This window comes from Leuciscus leuciscus (genome assembly GCF_965113295.1).
Source record: "Leuciscus leuciscus genome assembly, chromosome: 4".
NCBI lineage: Eukaryota > Metazoa > Chordata > Actinopteri > Cypriniformes > Leuciscidae > Leuciscus > Leuciscus leuciscus.
Window position 1 is genome coordinate 46,677,480 of NC_138728.1, and position 12,132 is coordinate 46,689,611.

The following is a 12,132-nucleotide window of genomic DNA, read 5'->3' on the forward strand; positions in this document are numbered from 1 at the left end:
ACACATAATGACCTACTGAATTTGGTGTTGTTATTATTTCTCTGCGTTATTTACATACAGGTTACTGTACATTTCTATTTAACTTGGTGATTTATTTTGTAGAAAACGAGAAAGACTGTGAGCTTTATGATTACACGTCATCAGCCCAAACTGACCACGAAAATATCACCACTATGCCATATAAAAAGAGAGTTGTAAAAAAGAGGAAACATGACGATTATATGGAATGTAAGTGCATAATTGTTCTCTAAAATATTTTATACATACAGGGCTCGACATAACGCTTGTCTGCTTGTCCGGGAGTTGATTTTTTGAAGGGGCAAGTGGAAGAGAATTTTACATGCCCGACCAGACAAGTAGACTGGTATCGGTTTCCCGATAACGTTGTTTCTTAGCGCGCTATGAAACCTCTTAAGGTATAAATTAATTAAAGGTATACCATTAGGCGTGTTCCCCGAACTATACCTTAGTAAGCCGCTTCGACGTTACCCGGTGCTGTCCGTGGCGATGGTGCTGAATTGGTTGATATCATTGGGCTCGAGAATCAATTAGCCTATTCTCTCGTGCAGGGGCTGCTTCACTGAGTTATGCGAGAAAGCGCTGTTCTTTATAAAAGAAGCACTTCAGAAATAGTTGAAATTGCATTATAGGACTCATGGGATATTATAAAAAATAATCCAAACTATAATAGCCTATAATAGCCTAGCCTACATATTTTAAAATTGTATCATAAATTGCTGCCTCAATAACCATTTTTACAATTTTTTACGTGCTTTCATCTCTTTCCCATTTTTTGTTCGCTGATGTGGAGCTGCGATGAAATAGTGAACGTTCTTGTAAATACTTTCCAGCATTTCAGTAATAAAAGTGTAGCCCTACATCATACGGTACTCGGTAGTGATCAAAAAGGATTTAAACAGTGAATTTTGAATCTCTTCTTGTAAACTCAGAGATGTGGATTCAGATTTGCAATTAAATTCCCACCAAAAAACTGACAACATTGTTTGTCAAAAAACAATTTGGCCAGGGATTTTTACGAGGGTTGTGTGAGAAAAAACACTGACATTATGGATTCGGGCGGCAATAAAATCACTTACCTGATTTACATTTACCTGTAAATGTTTAAAATACCGTACGAGCCCGCCCAGCCCATGATAAACAATTAGTGTCCGAATAGGACTTAACTGACAGTAGCTTTCATTGGCCTTTGAAAGCGCTCCGCGTTTTTAACACAGTACGGGTTAACATACTGTGGTAAAAATCCCAAATGTGGAGTTCTTATATTTGTAGCCTATATATGAACATATTACATATTATTAGCATATGATAGGCTACAGTTAAGCAACATTACACGACCAAGTGCCGTTTTCCTGAATACCATCACGATTGAAAATGTGACTGATTTCGTACAACAGTTCAATAAATAAGTAGGCCTACTTACTTTTTTGACGCAATATTGACTGCTTTTGTTCTATTTCAGCAGCGAAAAAAGTTTCAAACAGAGACCACAGTAGAACCAAACTGCACCTCACAGCAACACTCAACCAGAGGGTTTCATTGCTTAATGATTCAGCGTTTTGAACGAATCGATTCAATAACCTATTCATAAACAATTGCCTCAATCTTGAATGAATCAGCCATTTGAACGAATATTGACCAACACACACACACACACACACACACACACACACACACACACACACACACACACACACACACACACACACACACACACACACACACACACACACACACACACACACACACACACCCAGCATTTCTTATTTGTATATGAAAAAATATATATATTTTGAACAATCGCAAAACTTTATTTAATGTCTTTGTAATTTTGCAGTGTAGGTATTGATTTAGGATTGATGAAGCATATATTTTACAACATTAGGGGAAAAATGTTTCCTGTTAAAGGTAAAAAAAAAAAAAAAAATGTCCTTGGGGTAAATATCACAAAGATGTAGATTTAATTTCTAGAACTCTAAGAATGTTGCTACAGAATAAATTATATTTTTCCCCAGACAAGCAACTTTTTACAAAGGGAATGACCAACTTACTTGTCCAAAGGACAAGCACGTCAAGGCTTAATGTCGAGCCCTTCATTTTGTTTTGTTTTTTTTACTTGCAAAAACAAGGCTTACTGATGTAATAATTGCAGGGTCGTTTAACTCAGAAGATGATGTCTCAAAAGTCAAGAACAAGTCAAGTGAGGGCGAATACATTTCTCGAAACCTATTAGAAATAAGGATTTTCTATGTTATTTTAGTTTTGTTTAGTTTAGGTTTATCACAACATAGTGATGTATAAATACCATTTTGACTGTTTCAGATAAGAATTTGCAGGCATTTCCAAAGCCTCCCGAACTCCTGAAAAACCGAACTCCTGCTACCATTGTCCACACCACTTCTGAAGGTAAATCAAGAGTGCTAGCTTAATCCAGTGAACAGAGAACAGTATTGCTTATTGTAGTGACAGTAAATAATCACATTATTTAAGTTCTCTGTATAATATAAAAGTAAAAAAATAAGTAATTTCAAATCACATCAGATTAAAAAGGTCCTGTTTGATAGTTTTTATCTTCTTGCAGAATTATCCATGGATCAGAATGACCAGTTGACTCAGAGCCAACAGCTGCCAGATTCATCTTCAGAAGATGATGAAATTGAAATTCCAGGTAATGTTAAGCTTTGTGTGTAACAATCATTACACTTTTTGGATGGTTCTGATGGGATAAGCTATGGAAGTGAGCTAAGCAACATCACATGAAAAAGTGCTGTTATTATGGAGATGATTATGATGTTAATTGTTTGTTTGCATATGTTGAAGATAACCCTAGTCCAATAAGGGAGCGATCAAACTCCTCCAGTCGATCACACCATGGAAGTGATAGAGGGCACTCCACTTCTACTTCTAGACATGGTAAGAAAATCAGCTTGTTAGATAAAATTGTTGCAGAACCATTGGTACATAGTGTGTGTATAGCCTACCTATGCAGACGCCACTGCATAAAGGATATGCGCCTACATGTGGCAGACTGTCTTTATATCAGATTGAAAAAGGAGGATTTGAACTATGTAGTAACTCATAATGTATTAACAAACCATAACGTAAATCCAGTTCAAATGTATTATTATTATTTATTATACTACTATATAATGTTATTATAAGAATAATTGCACTGTAAATTGAAATTGTTTGTGTTACAGTGCATTCCACCCCAATAAGGGAGCGATCAAACTCATCCATTCAATCACACCATAGAAGGCACTCCACTTCTACTCTTAGACATGGTAAGATAATCAAATCAAAATTTTGGCAAGAAATAGGAGTTTTTATTTTTATTTGTTTGACACTGTAATATTATTGTGCATGTCGTATAACACTGTATTATTATTATTTATTATACTACTATAATGTTATTATAACAATAATTGCACTGTAAATGATAAACAACAAATGGGAACACCAATGTTCATATGTTTAAAAAAATATAATTATAACAATGTTGGAGAGTTTATATTGTACTACTTTTCTCATATTGTTAATGTCTTTATCATATGAGATTTTTTTCTTATTTCATAAACATAAACATTTCACGTTTGTGTTACAGTGCATTCCACCCCAATAAGGGAGCGATCAAACTCATCCATTCGATCACACCATAGAAGGCACTCCACTTCTACTTCTAGACATGGTAAGATATTTAACTTGTTAGATAAAATAGTTGGCAAGAAGTACCTTAGCATGCTGTGTGTGTGTGTGTGTGTGTGTGTGTGTGTGTGTGTGTGTGTGTGTGTGTGTGTGTGTGTGTGTGTGTGTGTGTGTGTGTGTGTGTGTGTGTGTGTGTGTGTGTGAAAATTACAGATACCATCATTAGACTCAACAGAAGACTCTAGTCACTCTAGTGACACTACAGCTTCAGATGCTAATTGTGATTAGCTGAGTGATTAGCTAAATCATGCTAAGAACTAGGGGTGGGCGGTATGACCAAAATTCGGTTTCACGGTATGACTAATTTTATTTCACGGTAACGATATATTTCACGATATAGTTATTTATAGTTGTAGTTGTTCTCGAAAAATCGACAAAAAAGGCTTTGTATAATAAATAAACCCAAATACTTTAGAAATTAAAAGTACTTCACTTTGTTTGAATTTTCTTTTTCTTTTATTTGGTAAATGATTTATTTGGTAAACTATTTTTAATTATAATATAGCAAACAAAACACTCTCATCAACTTTTAGATGAACTGCCCCCAACTTATTGATATTAAATACAACTCATAGGTGCAATTCAACTTTAAATAAAGTGTTGCTGAATAATTTTTCAATCTCATGTTATTGCTCATTCATCAATCAGTTTATAATATCTGAATATTTTATATTGAACTGAATAGATAAATACTAGTTATGTTTAAATGGTTTCCCGGTACATTTTTGCCATGTCTGCTTTTAAAGGGCTTGTTTTGTTATTTTTGTGATATCTGGCAACCCGTCACCTAAGCTTTAACCAAGAGATGTTCAGAAGCGTCAAGTTCATAAGTGACTAGGAGAACAGCAGTATGAAAACTGAACAGCAGCTACTGTTAGTGTTGACTAAGTATTGTAAATTATACACATACCTTGTAACTGCGTCATTATTTTACATAGCTCGGTGAACACCGACACACCGCGCTCCCTCTCAGTGCGTGTGCACGCGCGCGTCTTTTGCATCAGTAAAATGCGATCGGTTAATTTGAGTGACAAGTTGTAATCACGCATTGAATCGAAGCAAGATTTTATCAGCTGTTTCAGTGGCCAATTGTTTGGAGTTAGAAATATATAACTCGCGCTGCATATTTAGTAATTTTGCCTCAGATTGATACAGGATTACACATTCGCAGGTTGTTCATTACCACGGCAACCGCTCTCGTGTCATACTGAATGCGAGTTTCATGTTTAATAAGTAACTAAACATAAGAGACAGAAAGATGATAACTATACATTATTTAAGGTTATTTCTATTCGTTACGATATTGATATATGAACTGTTCTGTTGTTGTCAAGTAAGCTTCATGCTTTCCCCGTTGCGATCGTGTACTCCTCTAAACTGAAGCCTACGGGGGCCACACTGTTCTAGACTGCTGCGCCTTTTCCCCCAAAAAAATATCACTTTAACAACAACCCTTTAGAAAACGTAATTCCTTTGTGGATCCTCTTGATCTGCTTTCTCCATGTTTCTTTGACAAATCTCAGTGTCTCAGTCTCTCGCACGCTGCATGTGAGTTAACCACGCCCACTTATTTACATGTCGCGGTATCACGGAATGAAAAAATCTGTTACGGTTGACATTTTCTACCGCGGTAACGATATATACCGTCATACCGCCCAGCCCTACTAAGAACATGTTAAGAACTCTATAAAACTCCACAGTTACCATCTAGCAACACCATAGTGACCAGCCAGAACACCATAGTAACCACCTACACTCAAAAAAAAAATGTGTCTAAACATAAGATTTATGTATTTGAATTGCATGTAAAATTCCCATGCATTTGGATTACATAGTTGTAACATAAACCAATCAATACTCTGAATGTGATTCATATTTTTAAGTCATATATAAATGAAACAGACAAGATTTATGTAATTGTATTAATAAACTGAATGTGATTTATATTTGTCAGTCATATGTAAATGAAACAGATAAGATTTATGTAATAGTACACAGAAAAACACCCATGTTAAATCAACACTGCTCAGTGTTCATATGTGTGCACACTACAGAGGTAAAGCAGTCTTGAAGTTAATGAGATCATTAAGTGATGATTGAGCATTAATTATGAACACCTGCTGTTAACAAGCAGAATCACTGAAGAACAGAGAAACACAAGAACTACAACTGACTTCAGCCACAGCCTTAGATGAAATCAACTGAAGAGAAAAGAAGACATTAAATCTGTGAAGATCTCAGCAGAGGAGGATTAAACAACTCCACAAACAGCATTACAGCTTCACTTATTACTAACCAGACTGACTTTATTTCATTTCCGTTTGAATGAAAACAATAGTTGTATTTTAAAGTCACCATGATGGTGGTTAGCGTTTGCTTTACTTGGGCTCTTGACCATTGACTCTTTAATATAACATTTTCTCTGGCTGCTATAATTATGTGTTTATAAAACACATTTGTTGAAGCGAAAAAGCCATGAGAAAAAGAGATCAGGTGATGTTGGCTGTTTATTGATGATGATGACGACAAAGTCATCATCATGTAATTGCCTCATTCGCTGATCTTGTTCAGTGTCTAATGCTTTTTAATATTGTTTTATTCATAACAGAAGCCATTTGATTTTACAGCATGAAATCTAACAGTGTTGTTTATCAAACAATATACTTTTTTTATTTTTTTTTTATAGTTAGTGCACAAAAACCTTTCATCTATGGCATTACTCAGACTCACACAGACATCAAGGAACAGCATATGAATCTCAACAATGGTGACAAAAGATACAAAAAATCCTGATGCATAATTTATTAATGCCGCAATGCATGCTGGGAGATATGGGTGAGTTTTGATTGGTGGTACCCAGCATGCACTACAGAATGAAGCATTTCATTGATTGTCACTATTGTTGAGAGTCATAAACTGATTCTTGATGTCCAAGTAATAATGTAGAAGAGAAAGTTTAATGCACTAAATGTTTTTAAAATTCTTTATATTATTTGATTAACTGTTGGATCTAAATGCTGTCAGGTCACACAGCTACTATAATAAATAAAACAAAATCACATAACCCCAATAATCAAAGCATTAGACACTGAAAAAGATAAGTGATTCAGGCCACAATATGATGATTACACCTTCATCAATAAACAGCCAACATCACCTGATCTCTTTTTCTCTTGGCTTTTTCGCTGCAACAAATGTGTTTTATAAACACATAATTATAGCAGCCAGAGAAAATGTTATAATAAAGAGTCAATGGTCAAGAGCCCAACTAAAGCAAACGCTAACCACCATCATGGTGACTTTAAAATACACCTATTGTTTTCATTCAAACGGAAATGAAATAAAGTCAGTCTGGTTAGTAATAAGTGAAGCTGGTAATGCTGTTTGTGGAGTTGTTTAATCCTCCTCTGCTGAGATCTTCACAGATTTAATGTCTTCTTTTCTCTTCAGTTGATTTCATCTAAGGCTGTGGCTGAAGTCAGTTGTAGTTCTTGTGTTTCTCTGTTCTTCAGTGATTCTGCTTGTTAACAGCAGGTGTTCATAATTAATGCTCAATCATCACTTAATGATCTCATTAACTTCAAGACTGCTTTACCTCTGTAGTGTGCACACATATGAACACTGAGCAGTGTTGATTTAACATGGGTGTTTTTCTGTGTACTATTACATAAATCTTATCTGTTTCATTTACATATGACTGACAAATATAAATCACATTCAGTTTATTAATACAATTACATAAATCTTGTCTGTTTCATTTATATATGACTTAAAAATATGAATCACATTCAGAGTATTGATTGGTTTATGTTACAACTATGTAATCCAAATGCATGGGAATTTTACATGCAATTCAAATACATAAATCTTATGTTTAGACAATTTTTTTTTTGAGTGTAGCAACCACCCAGAATACATTAGCAACCACCCTGAAACCCTTAGCAACCTGTTAAAGCACCCTAGCAACCACCCCATAGACTTACATTGAAAATAGTTGAGAGCATCAGAGCAAAAAAAAATTACAAATTCTAGACATGGTAACTAATTAGATTACATTGTTGTGTAACTGATTTTGGGGGGGTGGACAATTTCAAGTAGAACATGACCAAGTATAAAATTAAAATACAAATCAAAAGAAGTGCATCTGTTTAGTTTGTAGTTCCTATCTTGAAAATGCAATATGAAGTGCAGCTATTTTTTTCTCTTTCTCTTGGTATGAACTGAGTTTTAAATGTTTATTTCAGAAACACCAAGGGCTCCAACTGGCCACAGCATGGATGTATTTCCAATGCCCACATCCAGTAAGTAATTACTTTGTCTTGTATATTTGTAGATAGGCATAAAGCATACTGTTTTTGTATTTATCTTTATATGACCATTTGAATTTGAATGGCATCCTATTGTGATAATTAACCACACAATAACAATTACATTTATTAAGAATTACAGTTTTTACTATCTGAAATTTAATTTTTGATATTTGTATTTCCACAAGTGATTTCCCAATGTTTTGATACCAAGAATTGGTAAACCACATGTTTACTAGTCAAATTCCATTACTGATATCAAGATGAATAATTTAATCTAGTGACATTTGAATTTATTATTGATTATATAGTTGATAATTAATATTCTTGTCAAATGTTTTTAACTTTTTAGAATTCCAGAAATGTGTCCTCAAAAAGCTAGTGGAGATCATGCAGGAGGTCCAGAGGATTGGAAGTGCAGAACCTAATAATTCTTCGTACCACATCAGAAGAATGGAGCTGATAGAGGAGCTGAACACCTTGGAGGAGAAGCTTCAAAATAATGAAGAGAGAGATGTTCTGGTAAAATAGAATTATTAACCAGTTTGCTTATTCTTTTCTTTAAAAAAAAAAAAATTGTGCTAACAATGAACACTAAGTACTTACTTTCGGTAATAATGTAATTTATTTAATCAGTCCTGGATTTGTTTTTGTTTTTATTTTTATATTGCGGCCTAGAATGACTGATTTAGCTTTTCTCAAAAATTATTTCAATATTTGCAGCATTGTTATTTTATTTTATTTACAGTGAAACCCCACCAATAATAATAATACATATTATATTTAATAAGTGTTAGTGACAGTTAGTGTTAGTGAGTAGCTACAATTTACCTGTAAATATTTTTGTACATAAATATATTAAATTTATGTGTTTAAATTGTGTTCCTGGTCCCTCATGCACAATGCAATGATGACAATAGTATACTCATAATTCTACTTTACTGAAAATACAGAACTGTGTTTACTATAACACTATTTACAAACACATTTGGACTTGTCCTAACCAATAAAATTAAGTTCAACTGATTAGGTTAATGCAAGGACTGAAAATGTTTGTTACCAATATTGTATAGTAATAATGATATTTACTTTTTTCCTCTTAGATTACCCAGTTAAGTAAAGTTGGAGGCAAAAACATCAGGGACTGTTCAAAGATTTTGGATAGGTATGTACGATCAAGCATTCATTTCTTTAATCATAAAAGATTTGATTTCTGATAATAAAAGAAATGCCTGTTACCTTGACTCATCCTTTCTCACATCTCCTCTTTGCTACTTTGCACCAAGGAGGTGTAAGTAGAGGAGGTGTGAGTAGAGGAGGTGACTGATCACCTTTTCTCCATCTCTGTTTCCCACCACTTTCTTCCCCTCTTTCTTTCAGGCTGATGACCAACAATCTTATGGCACAGCTCAACATGAAGGGCCACGGCTCAAAAAAAGCATTTCAGTCAACAGCACTGTTCACCACTGTGATAGGTATATTCTGATTTTACTTTGAGCGTGCTTTATGGAATTCAAAGTGATGTAACAGACCATTTAGAATAGACAGATTGGAAGAGAAACAGTACACAAAAATTATGGTTTGGTACCTCAGATTTTGAAGTCACCGTTTGGTTTTCAGTACAGCAGGGGGGGGAAACAAAGCATAATCTTTTTGTTGTTTGTTGTTGCATTTTTATTAAACAAAAATAAATAAATATTAAATTATAATTAAAATGTTTATCTTAATAATTTATAATAATACAATTATTCAATCAATAAAAATGTAATCAATTAAAAATAAAAATCTAATTTAAATGAATTAAAAATACATCAAATACAAAAATGCATCTCATCTAATGTTGTAAATTGTAGTATTATCCCCTCTAATCACTTTTAGCTGAAAGGGTATTAGGCCTACTAACTAATACTAAGAGTGGGGGCCCCAGGCAAAATTATATAATGTAATATAATGTTATATATATATATATATATATATATATATATATATATATATATATATATATATATATATATATATATATATATATATATAATGTTATTATATTTTGGATAATATATCTTCATTACATAGAGATATAATTAGACAAAATTCAAAAAGTAGTCAAAACACAAAACATCTAACAGAACATAAGTTGTTTATTTTTTTACAGCATTATGTGCTTATTATTTTTATTAACGAAATACCAATCTACATCTTTATAACAGAAGATACAATATAATACAGCAATCTTCAAGATACAGTAAATCTTCACATTTATAAAGGATTCTCACCTTAAAAACAGTCCTTTGCGTGGTGGAACAAGCAATGCTATATAGAAATATATAGTTAGCATCTTAATTGAATCTTTGTTTTATTATCTTGTTAGTTCATTAATTATGTTAACTACTTTAATTTACTACTACTAATTTAACACAAAGAGCTAATTAATAATTATTAAATAATGTCAACTAGTAAATGCATTGATTAGAGTTGTCATGCATATAGGCTAAAGATTTTTAGTCTATATGCACGTTTATATTAATCTCTGCTTAAATACTGGATGCATGGAGGAATAGCCTATTCCGCGCTCAAGCGCACTCATAAATCTTGCCGCAAAGCACCGACAAAAGCAGGCTGATAATAAATATGTCAGAAAAAAATAAGAGGCATTTTAAGTGTCTATTAATTAATAATATTATTAGTGTTTTCTAAATCAGCGGCTGCAAACATATCTGTCATGACGCACTGGAAAAAGGAAGCAAATGCAGGCGATCTCAAGAATGTATGTTTATTAAACACTTAAACACAGAAGTTCAGACTCAGGCAGATGGTGAGGGTCAGACGGCTGAAGCAGGGTGGCGCAGGGACTAGATGGCCGCGATGAATCCGGCGGTGAAACGGCGTGAAGGTGAAGACAGGATCCAGACACGAAGAACACACAGCACAGGACTCCAGGAAGAAACCAACTCACGGGAAACAGGAAACACCCCAGCTAGCAAAAAAGGCGCGGGCCTACAGCGGCCCCATTAAGGCAAAAACACTCGGCCGATCCTCGGCATGAATCTAGGTCCGATTGCTTTGCGAGCGCTCGGTTTTGACGCGGCCCGATTAAACACTCGGCCGATCCTCGGCAGGTCCGATTGCTTTGCGAGCGCTCGGTTTTGACGCGGCCCGATTAAACACTCGGCCGATCCTCGGCAGGTCCGATTGCTCTGCGAGCGCTCGGTTTTAATGCGGCCCGATTAAACACTCGGCCGATCCTCGGCAGGTCCGATTGCTCTGCGAGCGCTCGGTTTTAATGCGGCCCGATTGCGGAACCCCGAGTGAGAGGGCTTATTTAAACCTTATTTAATTCATTCATGTCAGGATAATAGCCTACTAAAATATCTTAGCAACCGTTATTTATGCAAGATAAACTGAAAATAAAACAGCACAAGGAAGACAGGTTCATTAAATGCATTTTTTTATTGGATCACACTTAACCATAGTCGGCTCATCATGCTTGCTCGCACGCACGCACGCACGATGCAAAGTCGTGGCCTCGAGATCATATGTTGAGGGAACAATATATTTATCTTGTGGCATCGACTTCATATTTTGAGAAAACATCTATTTCTTGTGGCCACGAGTTATGTTTAACCACGTACACACTGTGAGCCAACAGCAGTTGGAGATATAGATGACTGATGAAACAACATTTTACTTTGAATTAGTTATGTAAAAAAAAGATATATTGCGGGTCTGGCATTAAGACATGGGTACGTTATATGTGAAAGACACCTGAAGCGTATTTCGTTGCAAATTTGCTGGCTTGAATGAGCCGAAAGTCAGCGTGCATCGTGTTAAAGCTGTATTGCCCCAGTTTATACACATCTAACACTCCTTTTATCAGAAACAAATGGGCATAACCTGTAAATAGACATAAGTCATGATATTTTGTTTGGGGTAAATGACCTGATTTCGCTCATGGTTATTATATTTGACATATATCTTAGCCAGTCATTTTACTTCTTTGAAATGCCTTTAAATGGCAAATTAGACCAGTAAACATGTAGTTTTACACTTGCCACAAAAATGATTTAAAGCCTCCACTTATTAGGTGAACTGTTCTTTCTGCCTA

At 34.7% G+C, this 12,132-nt stretch overlaps 1 long non-coding RNA gene across 1 annotated transcript in view; it reads right to left on the minus strand.

Annotated features, from left to right (window-relative positions):
• LOC309496565 overlaps positions 1–12,132 on the minus strand; it is a 381,708-nt gene that overhangs the window by 249,352 nt on the left and 120,224 nt on the right. Inside the window, exon 2 of the long non-coding RNA XR_014205160.1 lies at positions 4,273–5,387. This is a non-coding gene — a long non-coding RNA (uncharacterized lncRNA). The remainder of the gene's footprint in view (positions 1–4,272; positions 5,388–12,132) is intronic.